Raw genomic sequence first — 16334 nt, forward strand, 5'->3', positions numbered from 1 at the left:
GAGTTCGAGTCTCGGTCCAGCACACAGTTTTAATCTGCCAGGAAGTTTCAACATTTTTTTTTTTTTACAGGCGTTTTTTACACGTGACCGGCAGGAGTGCAGCTAGGCTGGACTCGCGGGTTTTTTCCCCCGGCACTTTGCGGTCTTCTGCGTGAAGTGGGTCAGCGAGGGATTAGCTGAGCCACTGCTAGGGGTTCCGGCAGCCGCCGGGCGCAGCACATCGCCACTCGGCCAGTCTCGCTGCAGCCGCTGGGGCCTCTCCGGACGACGCCTGACCTCAGCAAGCCTCGAACCCTGAACCTCCAACGTCAGACGCCGCCGGCTAGCGTGTAACCCCCCACAGGTAAGTGTTCGGCAGCCCGCCTCACTGCGGCTGCTGCCGCCGTGACTTTGTGTACTGAGAAGACACTGCCTGCAGCGCCGTTGTAGCGTTGCTCTTGGTGGAGGGGGGGGAGGGGCAAAAAGAAAAAAAAATTGTTATTTTAATTTTTTGTTAATGTCGAAAAAGTGAATCTTTGGTGGGCCACTTGGCAACAGATGGTTCAAATGGCTCTGAGCACTATGGGACTTAACTTCTGAGGTCATCAGTCACCTAGAACTTAGAACTACTTAAACCTAACTAACCTAAGGACATCACACACATCCATGCCCGAGGCAGGATTCGAACCTGCGACCGTAGTGGTAGCGCGGTTCCAGACTGTAGCGCCTAGAACCGCTCAGCAACCCCGGCCGGCACTTGGCAACAGAATTAGGGATTGATTACACTATTATAATAACATACATTGACCATTACATACATGAACAAGAGAAACATTATCTTTGAACATAGCTGCTAAGGTTCAGTGACCGTGTCAGAATTATATTAGAAACAAATAAGCCCTCGGTCACAAATATTAAGTCAAGATTGACCAGGTTTCGACGCTACTATGAGCGTCGTCTTCAGAATTAGACTAACTGTTCTAAAACGTATATAACAGATTAATAAAATTAAAGTTTGTACTGACTGGAAAAAGAAGCAGTACTTACAAGTCACATATTAAAAAAGATCTAAGCCGGAAAGGCGACGTCATGAATAGCTGTAAGTGAGATGGCAAGCCGTTAAGGGCTGCTCGTACTGTGAACAAAGGTTGCAACAAGACTCTCAAGAAACTTCCTGGCAGATTAAAACTGTGTGCCGGACCGAGACTCGAACTCGGGATCTTTGCCTTTCATGGGCAAGTGCTCTACCAACTGAGCTACCGAAGTACGACTCACGGTGCGTTCTTGCTGCAACCCTTGTTCACAGTACGAGCAGCCCTTAGCGGCTCCCCATCTCACTTACAAGTATTAATGACGTCGCCCTTCCGGCTTAGATCTCTTTTAATATGTGACTTGCAAGTACTGCTTCTTTTTCCAGTCAGTACAAACTTTAATTTTATTAATCTGTTATATACCTAATATGTTTTAGAACAGTTAGTCTAATTCTGAAGACGACACTCATAGTAGCGTCGAAACCTGGTCAATGTTGACTTAATATTTGTGACCGTGGGCTTGTTTGTTTCTAATAGAAACATTATCGTTTCTGTGCATTTTTATATTCGCCTTTAGTCATACCCGGAACAACACTAAGGGACCAGAAGATTTATAGACTTTAAAAGAAATGCAACACTGTTGTTGTTGTGGTCTTCAGTCCTCAGACTGGTTTGATGCACCTCTCCACGCTACTCTATCCTGTGCAAGCTTCTTCATCTACCAGTACCTACTGCAATCTACATCCTTCTGAATCTACGATTTTTACTCTCCACGCTGCCCTCCAATACTAAATAATATTGATGCCTCAGAACATGTCCTACCAACCGATCCCTTCTTCTAGTCAAGTTGTGCCACAAATTCCTCTTCTCTCCAATCCTATTCAATGCCTCCTCATTAGTCATGTGATCTACCCATCTAATCTTCAGCATTCTTCTGTAGCACCACATTTCAAAAGCTTCTATTCTCTTCTTGTCCAAACTATTTATCGTCCATGTTTCACTTCCATACATGGCTCCACTCCATACAAATACTTTCAGAAACGACTTCCTGGCACTTAAATCTATACTCGATGTTAACAAATTTCTCTTCTTCAGAAACGCTTTCCTTACCATTGCCAGTCTACATTTTATATCCTCTCTACTTCGACCATCATCAGCTATTTTACTCCCCAAATAGCAAAACTCCTTTACTACTTTAAGTGTCTCATTTCCTAATCTGATTCCCTCAGCATCACCCGACTTAATTCGACTATATTCTATTATCTTCGTTTTGCTTTTGTTGATGTTCAACTTATATCCTTCTTTCAAGACACTATCCATTCCGTTCAACTGCTCTTCCAAGTCCTTTACTGTCTCTGACAGAATTATAATGTCATCGGCGAACCTCAAAGTTTTTATTTCTTCTCCACGGATTTTAATATCTAATCCGAATTTTTCTTTTGTTTCCTTTACTGCTTGCTCAATATACAGATGCAACACTACACAATTAAAAAAAAAGTTAGTTCAGAAATAATAGGAAAACGATAATGTTCCTTCTGCCTCATGCTGCATTCGGCCCATCAGCGTGATTGTAATTTCTGGTGGTGAACTAACACAAAATAATTATCAATTGAGTAAATGAGGAAATGGAAATCATCAAGGTTAATTTACTAAAATAAACACACTTATCTTTAACACCCTTTTTTTAATGCTAAGTACCTTTTCATATTAAATTACAATAGATGACCATTGTGGTTAAATACTTTATACATAACAGTCAAAATGTCCTCTTGATGCTGTCTGTTCGTAATCAGTTACAAGAAACTACAGGTTTCCTGATTGGAAAAAATAACAATTAGCATATTCACTTAATATTTTCACACGAAATATAAAATACCGTTGCGGAACGCAGCAAGTCCGCGTCCGCCTTTCATGGAATACAAACAGTAAAAGGTGAGGCGCCAATTGCCTCATTTGTCTTGAAACAAAAGAATTCTTTTTTTTATATCATTAATCGATACATGTACATAGAGATTTACAGGCACCGCGCAAGAACGGCAAAGATAAAGAATAATAGATTCAGTCGCTGCTATGCGATGGTTCATTTCTTTTACTTTACAGTTCGATAACTTTAGGCCATCAGGCGTTTACTATTGAGCGTATATTAATGTCTGTGAGGCGAAAATTACCAATATTACACCGTCTACAGGGTGGACAATTGATCGTGAACGCGCCAAATATCTCACGAAATAAGCGTCAAACGAAAAAACTACAAAGGACGAAACTCTTCTAGCTTGAAGGGGGAAACCAGATGGCGCTATGGTTGGCCCGCTAGATGGCGCTGCCATAGGTCAAACGGATATCAACTGCGTTTTTTTAAAATAGGAAACCCCATTTTTATTACATATTCGAGTAGTACGTAAAGAAATAAGAATGTTTTAGTTGGACCAGTTTTTTCGCTTTGTGACAGACGGCGCTGTAATACTCACAAACCTGTAAGTACGTGGTATCACGTAACATCCCGCCAGTACGAACGGTATTTGCTTCGTGATACATCACCCGTGTTAAAACGGACTGTTTACCAATTGCGGAAAAGGTCGACATCGTGTTGATGTATGGCTGTAGTGGCCAAAATGCCCAACGGGCGTGTGCTATGTATGCTGCTCGCTATCCTGGATGACATCATCCAAGTGTCCGGACCGTTCGCCGGATAGTTACGTTTTTTAAGGAAATAGGAAGTGTTCAGCCACATGTGAAACGTCAATCACGACCTGCAACAAATGATGATGGCCAAGTAGGCGTTTCAGCTGCTGTCGCGGCCAATCCGCACATTAGTAGCAGACAAATTGTGCGAGAATCGGGAATCTCAAAAACGCCGGTGTTGAGAATGCTACATCGATTGCAGCCGTACCATATTTCTATGCACCTGCAATTGCATGGCGACGACTTTGGACGTCAGGTACAGTTCTGCCACTGGACACAAGAGAAATTACGGGACGATGACAGATTTTTTGCACGGGTTCTATTTAGCGACGAAGCGTCATTCACCAACAGCGGTAACGCAAACCGGTATAATATGCACTATTGGGCAACGGAAAATCCACGATGGGTGTGACAAGTGGAACATCAGCGACCTTGGCGGGTTAATGTATGGTGCGCCGTTATGGGAGGAAGGTTAATGGGCCCCCATTTTATCGATGGGAATCTAAATGGTGCAGTGTATGTTCTACCGATGTTACTACAAGATGTTTCACTGCATGACAGAGTGGCGATGTATTTACAACATGATGGATATCCGGCACATAGCTCGGGTGCGGTTGAAGCGGTATTGAGTAGCATATTTCATGACAGGTGGATTGGTCGACGATGCACCGTACCGTGGCCCGCACGTTCATCGGATCTGACGTCCCCGGATTTCTTTTTGTGGGGAAAGTTGAAGGATATTTGCTATCGTGATCCATCGACAACGACTGACAACATGCGTCAGCGCATTGTCAATACATGTGCGAACATTACGGAAGGCGAACTACGCGCTCTTGAGAGGAATCTCGTTACACGTATTGCCAAATGCACTGAGGTTGACGGACAACATTTTGAGCATTTATTGCATTAATGTGGTACTTACAGGTAAACACGCTGTAACAGCATGCGTTCTCAGAAATGATAAGTTCACAAAGGTACATGTATCACATTGGAACAACCGAAATAAAATGTTCAAACGTACCAGCGTTCTGTATTTTAATTTAAAAAACCTACCTGTTACCAACTGTTCGTCTAAAATTGTGAGCCATACGTTTGTGACTATTACAGTGGCATCTATCACAAAGCGAAAAAAGTGGTCCAACTAAAGCATTCATATTTCTTTACTTACTACACGAATATTGAATAAAAAATGGGCGTTCCTATTTAAAAAAGAAACGCAGTTGATGTCCGTTTGACCTATGGCAGCGCCATCTAGCTGACCAATCATAGCGCCATCTGGTTTCCCCCTTCAAGCTAGACAAGTTTCGTTCTTTGTAGTTTTTTCGTTTGCCGCTTATTTCGTGAGATATTTGGCCCGGTCACGATCAATGGAGCACCCTGTATACCGTCTGTTCAAAAGTATATGAACACCTACTTTCCATTCAGTCCCTTGTTGGCCACACTGGTGCGACACTTGAAGATAGCAAAATGTAAGCTGAAGTTTTAAATGACACGATCAAGAAATCGTTCACTCAGGTGAGTTGTGCCAACATACTGTCATTTGACCATCAGACAGACCCCCGTATTAACGACATGCGCTATGGAAAGTATCCGTACACCCCCAGAAACATACGTCTTTCATATTAGGTGCATTGTCCTGCCACCTACTGCCAGGTACTTCATATGAGCGACCTCAGTAGTCATTAGACATCGTCAGAGAGCAGAATGGGGCGCTCCGCGGAACTCACAGACTTCGAATGTCGTCAGGTGATTGGGTGTCAGTTGTATCATACGTATGTATGCGGTATTTCCACACTCCTAAACATCCCTAGGTCCACTGTTTCCGACGTGATAGTGAAGTGGAAACTGAAGGGACACGTGCAGCACAAAAGCGTACAGGCCGACCTCGTCTGTTGACTGACACAGACCGCCGACAGTTGAAGAGGGTCATAATGTGTAATGGGCAGACATCTATCCAGACCATCACACAGAAATTCCAAACTGCATTAGGATCCACTGCAAGTACTATGAGAGTTAGACGGAAGGTGAGAAAAATTGGATTTCATGGTCGACCGGCTGCTCATAAGCCACACATCACGCTAGTGAACACCAAACGACGCCTCGCTTGGTGTAAGGAGCGTAAACATTGTATGACTGAAGAGTGCAAAAACGTTGTGTGGAGTGACGAATCACGGTACACAATGTGGCGATCCGATGGCAGGGTGTGGGTATGATAACTGTCCGGTGAACGTCATCTGCCAGCGTGTGTAGTGCCAACGGTGAAATTCGCAGGTGGCGGTGTTATGGTCTGGTCATGTTTTTCATGGAGGGGGCTTGCACCCCTTGTGGTTTTGCGTGGCACTATCACAGCACAGGCCTACATTGATGTATTAAGCACCTCCTTGCTTCCCACTGTTGAGGAGCAATTCGGGGATGGCAACTGAATCTTTCAACACTATCAAGCGCCTGTTCGTAATGCACGGCCTGTGGCGGAGCGGTTACATGACAACATCCCTGTAATGGACTGGCCTGCACAGAATCCTGACCTAAATCCTAAAGAACACCTTTGGTATGTTTTGGAACGCCGACTTCGTACCAGTCACTGATTTCGATACCTCTCCTCAGTGCAGCACTCCGTGAAGAATAGGCTGCCATTCCCCAAGAAACCTTCCAGCACCTGATTGAACGTATGCGTGCGAGAGTGTTAGCTGTCATCAAGGCTAAGCGTGGGTGAACACCATATTGAATTTCAGCATTACTGATTGAGGGCGCTACGAACTAGTAAGTCACTTTCTGCAAGGTGTCCGGATACTTTTGATCACATAGTATATGTGGTGTCACCGCCAGACACCACACTTGCTAGGTGGTAGCTTTTAAATCGGCCGCGGTCCGCTAGTATACGTCGGACCCGCGTGTCGCCACTGTCAGTGATTGCAGACCGAGCGCCGCCACACGGCAAGTCTAGAGAGACGTCCTAGCACTCGCCCCAGTTGTACAGACGACTTTGCTAGCGATGCTATACTGACAAACTACGCTCTCATTTGCCGAGACGATAGTTAGCATAGCCTTCAGCTACGTCATTTGCTACGACCTACCAAAGCGCCATTACCAGTTTATATTGAGATTGTTATTAATGTACCGTCAAGAGCGATGTACACCAATTATGGATTAAAGTTAAGTATTCCAACAGCAACGTACCTTATTGGCTATATTAATTAAATTGTCCTGTTCCAGACCTCACGTCAGCCTGCGTGAGCTTAAACGCGTGCCTTTCGGCTTCTTCCAAACTCCGTGAATTGGCTCCTGCCAATTCACAACAGTATACGTCTCCACGGATACTCTGCGAATCACGCATAAGCGCCTGGCAGAAGGTTCATAGAACCATCTTCACGATAATTTATTATTCCATTGTCGAACAGCGTTGGTAAGAAACGAACATCTATGTATTTCCGTGATAGCTCTGATTTCCCTTAATTTATTATGATGATCGTTGCTCTGTACGTAGGTCCACTGGTGATTAATGTTTGGCCGGCCGGAGTGGCCGAGCGGTTCAAGGCGCTACAGTCTGGAATCGCGCGACCACTATGGTCGCAGGTTCGAATCCTGCCTCGGGCTTGGATGTTTGTAATGTCCTTAGGTTAGTTAGGTTTAAGTAGTTCTAAGTTCTAGGGGACTGATGACCTCAGCAGTTAAGTCCCGTAGTGCACAGAGCCATTTGAACCATTTTTGATTAAAGTTTCGTGAGAACATTCAGCCTTAACGAGAAACACCTTCGTTTTAATGATGTCCGCCCCAAATCGTGTATCATGTCCGAGACTCTCTTCTATTTCTCGATAACACAAAACGTGCTGGTCGTCTTCGAACTTTCTCGATGTACTCCATTAATTCTATCTGTTAAGGATCCCACACCGTGCAGCACTACCCCAAAGTGTAGTGCACGATGCCTCTTTAGTAGATCTGATGCATCTTCTGCCAATAAATCATCTTCCCCACAATATTTTCTTTGCATTGTTTCCCATTTCAGCTGTTTGTAATTGTAATTCCTAGATATTTAGTTAAAATCACTCCACTCCATGGTCAGCAGAGTGGCACCGGTGCGGTAATCGTATTACCTCAGTTATAGTGCAACATTTGTTGAGTTCAAATTTATACCCCTCATCTCCCCCACCCCCCACCCACAAACAGAAATTTGCCCCTGTGCTCCGTGGTACAATCAGTGTATGTCTTCCTCTTGTTATTTTCAATTTATTCGTTTATTACTGGCCGTAACAGCAATTCGTACTTACACCATTCTGTAATTTCCCCAAGGTACTCTGATGATGCCTAGAACAGGCGAAACGCGTCACATTTGTAGATGAAATAGACCTATTTTGCGCAGCCAAGATTTTTTTTCTGTTGTAGGTATGTAATTGAATGTGCGGCATTTAAATTTGACTGATGTATCATATAACCTAAGTTTAACGGATGGCCTCACATTTTTCATTATTATGGTCAACTGCCAAATTTCGCACGATACATCGTCTCCGAATTGTTCTTCCACAATACACAGTGGACAATGCTGCAAAATATATTGATACCTTTCGGTTATCGTAGGTTTCACTCTACAATCCAGTCATCTTCAGGTGAGCCATCAAAGACTTCTTCGATGGCTTACCTGAGGATGGCTGGTGGTGTCCAGTTGAAATAGACTTCTTTAATGACTCACCTGAAGATGACGGGCAGTGTCCAGTTGAAACAGATTTCTTCAATCTCTCACCTCAAGATGACGGGCGATGTCCAGTTGAAATAGACTTCTTCGATGGCTCACTTGAAGATGACGGGCAGTGTCCAGTTGAAATAGACTTCTTCAATCCCTCACCTCAAGATGACGGGCAATCTCCAGTTGAAATAGACTTCTTCGATGGCTCACCTGAAGATGATGGGCGGTGTCCAGTTGAAACAGACTTCTTCAGTCTCTCACCTCAAGATAACAGGCGATGTCCAGTTCAAATAGACTTCTTCAATGGCTCACCTGAAGATGACTGGCGGCGTCCAGTTGAAATAGACTTCTTCGATGGCTCACGTGAAGATGACAGAAGGTGTTCTTCGATGACTCACCTGAAGATGACTGGCGGCGTCTAGTTGAAATAGACTTCTTCGATGGCTCACATGAAGATGACGGAAGGTGTCCAGTTCAAATAGACTTCTACGATGGCTCACCTGAAGATGACTGGCAGTATCCAGTTGAAATAGACTTCTTTGTTGGCTCACCTGAAGATGACTGGCAGTATCCAGCTGAAATAGACTTCTTTGACGGATCACCTGAAGATGATGGGCAGTGTCCAGTTGAAATAGACTTCTTCAATGGCTCACCTGAAGACGAGTGGCAGTATCCAGTCGAAATAGACTTCTTCGACGACTCACCTGAAGATGACTGGCAGTATCCAGTTGAAATAGACTTCTTTGATGACTCACTCGAAGATGGCTGGTGGTGTCCAGTCGAAATAGACTTCTTCAATGACACACCTGAAGATGACTGGCAGTATCCAGTTGAAATAGACTTCTTCGATGACTCACCTGATGATGACTGGTGGTGTCCAGTTGAAACAGACTTCTTTGACGGATCACCTGAAGATGACAGGTGGTGTCCAGTTGAAATAGACTTCTTCGATGGCTTGCTTGAAGATGACTTGCAGGTGTCCAGTTGAAATATCGTGGAGTGAAGTTTATGATGACCAGCTGCAATCTCGAAATCTTTTCGAACATTTAATTCATTGGGAAAATTTTAAATTTTATGTTTTGATATCCTTCCGCATTTAGAGTTTTCTCAAGCACAATGAGGGAACCATGACAACGAAAAACGTCTCCTCCATACTTCACTCTTGGCGGCATGCACGATGGCGTGTAATGTTCTCCATACATACGCCCAACCCAAACCCTTCCATTGGACTGACGCAAGGAATAATCTACGAGGTCTGTTCCAAAAATTCCGTAACTTTGTCCACAAGAAGTTTTGTATGCTTACATTTTATTACTCATTGTGCACGGTAGTCCTCGAAATACTTTCATCCGCAATTGATGCACCGCCCCCAGCGCCGTTTCCACCCTCGGAAGCAGTCTTGGTACGCCTGTTGCTGGGCCGCATGAAGCGCCGTTTGCGAATTTTCTTTTATCTCGTCTATCGTTGCATATCCTTGTCCTTTCAATGGGGGTTTTCAACTCTGGAAATTAAAAAAAAAAAAAATGTTCGCGGGGGCCAGGTATGGAGAGTACGGAAGTTGAGCAGCACAGTGATTTCGTTTTTTGTGCAAATGTCACGCACCGACAGGGATGAATGTGCTTGTGCGTTATCGTGATAAAAAAAAAGCCCTGAATTGTCTCACCACATTTCAGGCCGCTTCATTCTCACATTTCCTCGCTGGTGGTATCATCGATTAACAGTTTGTGCCTGGGGCACGAATTTGTGATGAAATAATCCTTTAAAGTCAAAGAAAACTATCAGCATAGCACCAACACAGATGAATGTGGGTGTGTGTTATCGTGATACAAAAACACGTGAATTGTCTCGCCACATTTCAGGCCGCTTCATTCTCACATTTCCTCGCTGTTGGTACCATCGATTAACAGTTTGTGCCTGGGGCACGAATCCGTGATTGTGCACATGGAAAACCCAAGTATGTGCTTTCCATCTGCACAATTGAGATGCTGGAGTGGAGCTCGACGTTACATGGCAAGGTAAGAATCTAAAGCACTGTCCGACACCTAAATACCTTGGGGTTGTACTTGACAGGACGCTTTCCTTCAAGCAGCATTGCCAAAACACCAAGGCTAAAGTCTGCTCCAGGAATAACATCATCCGCAGGCTGACAAACTGTGAATGGGGAGCTCAACCATCAGTACTGAGAACATCAGCACTTGCTCTGTGTGTTTCTGCAGCAGACTATGCAGCGCCAGTATGGGAAGCATCTGCACATGCTAAACAGGTTGATCTAATTGTAAATGAGACAATGCGAATTGTTACAGGCTGTCTCAGACCCACACCAACGGGTAATTTGTACCTACTTGCTGGAATTGCCCCATCCAAGGTCAGAAGGCAGGTGGCAGCAGACGCCGAGAGAACAAAGAAAGAAACAGATTCTCGACACCCACTGCAGGGGCACGTCACTCAGGCTCGGAGGCTTCAGTCTAGAAGTAGCTTTATTGCAAGAACCAAGATCCTTCACGGTTCACAGGAAGAAAATAGAGTCCGTAAATGGGAGAATGAACAAACCGCACTGCAGATACACTCCTGGAAATGGAAAAAAGAACACATTGACACCGGTGTGTCAGACCCACCATACTTGCTCCGGACACTGCGAGAGGGCTGTACAAGCAATGATCACACGCACGGCACAGCGGACACACCAGGAACCGCGGTGTTGGCCGTCGAATGGCGCTAGCTGCGCAGCATTTGTGCACCGCCGCCGTCAGTGTCAGCCAGTGTGCCGTGGCATACGGAGCTCCATCGCAGTCTTTAACACTGGTAGCATGCCGCGACAGCGTGGACGTGAACCGTATGTGCAGTTGACGGACTTCGAGCGAGGGCGTATAGTGGGCATGCGGGAGGCCGGGTGGACGTACCGCCGAATTGCTCAACACGTGGGGCGTGAGGTCTCCACAGTACATCGATGTTGTCGCCAGTGGTCGGCGGAAGGTGCACGTGCCCGTCGACCTGGGACCGGACCGCAGCGACGCACGGATGCACGCCGAGACCGTAGGATCCTACGCAGTGCCGTAGGGGACCGCACCGCCACTTCCCAGCAAATTAGGGACACTGTTGCTCCTGGGGTATCGGCGAGGACCATTCACAACCGTCTCCATGAAGCTGGGCTACGGTCCCGCACACCGTTAGGCCGTCTTCCGCTCACGCCCCAACATCGTGCAGCCCGTCTCCAGTGGTGTCGCGACAGGCGTGAATGGAGGGACGAATGGAGACGTGTCGTCTTCAGCGATGAGAGTCGCTTCTGCCTCGGTGCCAATGATGGTCGTATGCGTGTTTGGCGCCGTGCAGGTGAGCACCACAATCAGGACTGCATACGACCGAGGCACACAGGGCCAACACCCGGCATCATGGTCCTACACTGGCCGTACACCACTGGTGATCGTCGAGGGGACGCTGAATAGTGCACGGTACATCCAAACCGTCATAGAACCCATTGTTCTACCATTCCTAGACCGGCAAGGGAACTTGCTGTTCCAACAGGACAATGCACGTCCGCATGTATCCCGTGCCACCCAACGTGCTCTAGAAGGTGTAAGTCAACTACCCTGGCCAGCAAGATCTCCGGATCTGCCCCCATTGAGCATGTTTGGGACTGGATGAAGAGTCGTCTCACGCGGTCTGCACGTCCAGCACGAACGCTGGTCCAACTGAGGCGCCAGGTGGAAATGGCATGGCAAGCCGTTCCACAGGACTTCATCCAGCATCTCTACGATCGTCTCCATGGGAGAATAGCAGCCTGCATTGCTGCGAAAGGTGGATATACACTGTACTAGTGCCGACATTGTGCATGCTCTGTTGCCTGTGTCTATGTGCCTGTGGTTCTGTCAGTGTGATCATGTGATGTATCTGACCCCAGGAATGTGTCAATAAAGTTTCCCCTTCCTGGGACAATGAATTCACGGTGTTCTTATTTCAATTTCCAGGAGTGTAATACCAAAAGAGCAAATGGCACCTGGAAACAAACTTCCTTATACAGTGTGGAGAACACTAAATAGGCTGAGGGCTGGTGTACCCAGATGCAAAACTAATCTGTGCAAGTGGAGACTGCTCACTAACGATGACGACGTTCTTTGCGGATGCGGAGAGGTGCAAGACGAGGCACATCTGCTCGTGTGCCGACTACTGCCGGAGTCCTGCAGTTTTACTGACCTGCTACAAGCCAACGGCAAAGCCGTAGCGGTGGCTAACTATTGGAAAAATAAAATTTGATATGGACACGGAAAAGTAAAGTAAAGTAAAGCATAGCTTTGACATTTGACCCGACCTGATGAGCTTTTTTCGGTCTTGGAGAACCTTTCCCGACCCATTGTGGACACTGAACCTTGGCATCTCGTGACATCTGGTGATCATTCCGCGTTACGCAGGTGTGTCCTGACACTTTTGATCACTTAGCGCACATCTGGATAACGGCAGCAGTGTTAGCAGCGGTAGTGGCAACAGCACACTGAAAAGGCGCGTCTTCTGCAAGTCGATTGCAGAAGTTTCTTCTCTGAGTTGTCTGACGAAAAAACAGCCCCATCAGCAGGTCTGCTTCCGCAAATTTCGTCCACATTCAGAAGCACACTCGTGTCCAGAAAAAAAGGAACATCTTGAACGACTAGAGGTAGGACGTCGATATTCACGGGACATTCAGTCACCTCAGTCTTGTCCGGCCCCGGTAGCTGAGTGAAGCAAATGACGAAAACAGGAGGTTTTCTTAGGTTTTTACTACATAATAACACTTTTCGCATTTTCTCGTGTAACGCGGCTGCCAGACCTCGGTTCATGCAAAACGTTAAGGTTCTCGGTCAAATACAACGCACCAACACCGGCCAATAATTCAGTAATCGGTAACTAAAACTTGAATCGTACTACTTCTTACTGGCCGATTGCATCAGCTTGGTGTAGTGGTTAATGAAAAAAGAAAAGAGAGAAGAAAAGAAAAAGGAAAAAAGTTTTTTTTTAATCGTTAACGACCATGAAAAAAGGGAAAGAAAGAAAGAAATGCAAGTCGGACTTTGTACTACAGAAAAGTTATCGGACTTCGTGATTCGGAAAAGCTATTGTTGGGGTGGTCCTTGTGGCGTTTTTGAGCAAAAGTTAACCCAATTTTCACTACAAAAATTATTGAAAAGAAACAGAGAATAACAAAATGTAACTGACAGGGGGAAGTGGCGTAGATAAGAGATCATCCTTTACCAGGTTAAGTTGTCTTCTTTCGTGCGGCGTCCAGGTTTTCAAAAATCTCCTTCATTTCGGCGTGAAAAGTCTGCTCCGAAATCTTGCAATCGTCCAGGAATAACTAATTTATACCAATTAAAATCATCTTGATACTGTATGCAATATGGTAGAGCACTTGCCCGCGAAAGGCAAAGGTCCCGAGTTCGAGTCTCGGTCGGTGCACACAGTTTTAATCTGCCAGGAAGTTTCATATCAGCGCACACTCCGCTGCAGAGTGAAAATCTCATTCTGGAAACAATTTAATTTACTTTGCTACTTCCATCCTCCGAATTTCTTAACAACTTCCACAATATGTCTACACATTAAAATCAGATCAAGACTAGCTAATAAGTTTTTTTTTTTTTAACGTCTTCATCAGATCACGTCTCCCTTAAGCTTCGGCTATCGAGATACAATAAAGAAACGGATAGGAAAACAAAAAAGAGTTACAATTTTAGTATTTTCTCTGCCGTCGAGCGCTCATACCGCTGCGACAGTATAATTTTTATCTGAGGGAACGAGTGTAGCGCGGCGAAATTCAAAGTCCCGCTACATTGGAAACTTCCATTTTGTTGCTTGTAGTGTCACCGCATACCTCAGCACGCGCCATAAGTTTGCAGACGATAAGTGTAAACGTTTCCGGGAGAAAAGCGACCAATGTGATGATGTGGCATTACATCGATTCGAAAGCAAAATTGGTCAATCCTGAGGGCCCAGGTTCGATTCCCGGCTGGGTCGGTGATTTTCTCCGCTCAGGGACTGGGTGTCGTGTTGTCCTAATCATCATCACTTCATGCCCATCGACGGGCAAGTCACCGAAGTGGCGTCAATTCGAAAGACCTGCACCCGACGAACGGTCTACCCGACGGCAGGCACACGACATTTACATTTATAGCACGTGTCTTGTTGCCTAGAAGACACAGGGTGCACCGTGGGCCCTGATAACTTGTTCCGTGCGTGATGGAATCGACGCGTATAATGCCCGAATGGCGTCCTGTGGTATAACCATCCACGCGGCATTCACCTAGTTCCAAAGTTTATCTGTGGTGGTTGGCATTTGGTCACAGTGCTGCATCAGTCATTTCACCATATTAAATACATTTTAGATTGGCTACGAGACTGGCTATCTGGCGGGCCAAGTCAAGAGGCTGACATCCTGTGACATCCATGCAGCAAGTGTGGTCTTGCATTGTCTTGCTGAAAAATGGCACCTGGATTGTTGCGCAGAAAGGGTCGCGGGATGTCATCAGTGTAGGTCACATTGGTCACAGTGCCCTGTACCAATACCACCTGCACTAGAGGCCTGCGCACACACTTGTGACGTCACATACTGATGGCCGCGTCTGTATTAGAGATGGGCAAAACTGTTCTTTTCAGAGATCGGATCAGAACTGTTCACTCCCTGAAATGAATTAGCTCTTTTTCATGACTCACCACTCATTTACAATAGAAAATAAATGGAAGGCACATTGCCCTTTAAACTTGGTTTATTCCAGTACTATACCTGTATTTTGATCTTATTTGATCCTATTTTGAAGTAACACAGATAATGAGTAAGAATTTTGTATTGTTTATTGAAATTTCCACGATATGACAAAGTTTTTGATTATTGATTTATTTTGCACTATCGTGGTTTTTTGGGTGATCAGAAAATGTTGTAACCTGAGATTTACATTAACAATATATTTGGCTATAATGTATTAAAATTTCATTAACCTCATACAAATACACCGCAAGCCGTATATTTTTAAAGTGAACGTTTCCTTCCGAAGACGCCTAAAATCGCAAAATCCGTACCAGAATAAGAAAAAAAATATAAATTTGACTGTAAAACGAAAGTGCTGCATATAGCCTTACGGAGAATAAAACAAGGAAAATATTGGTGTATCACATTTTGCGATACGTTTATCGGTTCGCTCGTAATTAAAGCGTAAATTCGAGAGTCCATAATAAAAATCCTACAGTAAGAGGAGTCGTCAGGAACCTAATCTGATCAGTTTAAAATAAAAATAAAATAAAAACAAATGATGTATACATAACATAATAATGTAATATACATAGCGGTATTACTACGAAGGACAATATCCAGTAGAGACGAACTCCGATGCAGAAGCACTGAGTCGAGCAGGTCGAGCCGCGAGCTGTATTACTGCGTGAGCTAAGGCCGCACAGACCGGAGTGACACCTGAATTGCTTTGCTCAACGCTCTGGCTAGAGTCGAGAATGGTGGGGTGAGTATTGAGCGGGCGAGTTCCGAAGGGTGGGGGGAGCGGTGAACTCACCCGCTCCGAGACAAATCGTCCGTTCCCTTGCGAGCAGGTTGTTGCAAGTAGTTCCTATGTTATCCGCTAGGTGGCTCTCTGTCCTGTTGCTCGCATCAACTGCCCAGAGGGCAGGACGTGCGACTGAAACGATCGCCGACAGAGTGCGATGCGAAGTTAAGCTGCGCCAGACACTGCACGCGGCAGACGACGCACAGAGACGGCACGGCATATGTGAAACACAAAATCCAATGGGGCACTGCACAATGCAGGCAGCCAAGGTAGAAGCAGGGCAGAGGCCGGCGCTGGCTGTGTTGTGTGGCGTGCACTGTGCTGTGACCAGCAGAGGCGCTGCTGATATGCTCCGTCTCTCTCTCTCTCTCTCTCTCTCTCTCTCTCTGCCGTGGGAAACCTTTGTAGCTACCGTTCTTTTTTTCTGAATCACTGATTGTTCACTCCTTT

At 45.5% G+C, this 16334-nt stretch overlaps 1 protein-coding gene across 1 annotated transcript in view; it reads left to right on the forward strand.

The window, feature by feature from the left end:
* Positions 1-219: 219 nt before the first annotated feature.
* The window catches only part of LOC126108536 (guanine nucleotide-binding protein subunit beta-2), a 170056-nt gene continuing 153941 nt past the window's right edge, over positions 220-16334 (forward strand). Inside the window, exon 1 of the mRNA XM_049913821.1 lies at positions 220-343. The gene's annotated coding sequence lies outside the window, so the exon portion shown is untranslated. The remainder of the gene's footprint in view (positions 344-16334) is intronic.

This window comes from Schistocerca cancellata, chromosome 11, assembly GCF_023864275.1.
Source record: "Schistocerca cancellata isolate TAMUIC-IGC-003103 chromosome 11, iqSchCanc2.1, whole genome shotgun sequence".
Taxonomy (NCBI): Eukaryota; Metazoa; Arthropoda; class Insecta; order Orthoptera; family Acrididae; genus Schistocerca; species Schistocerca cancellata.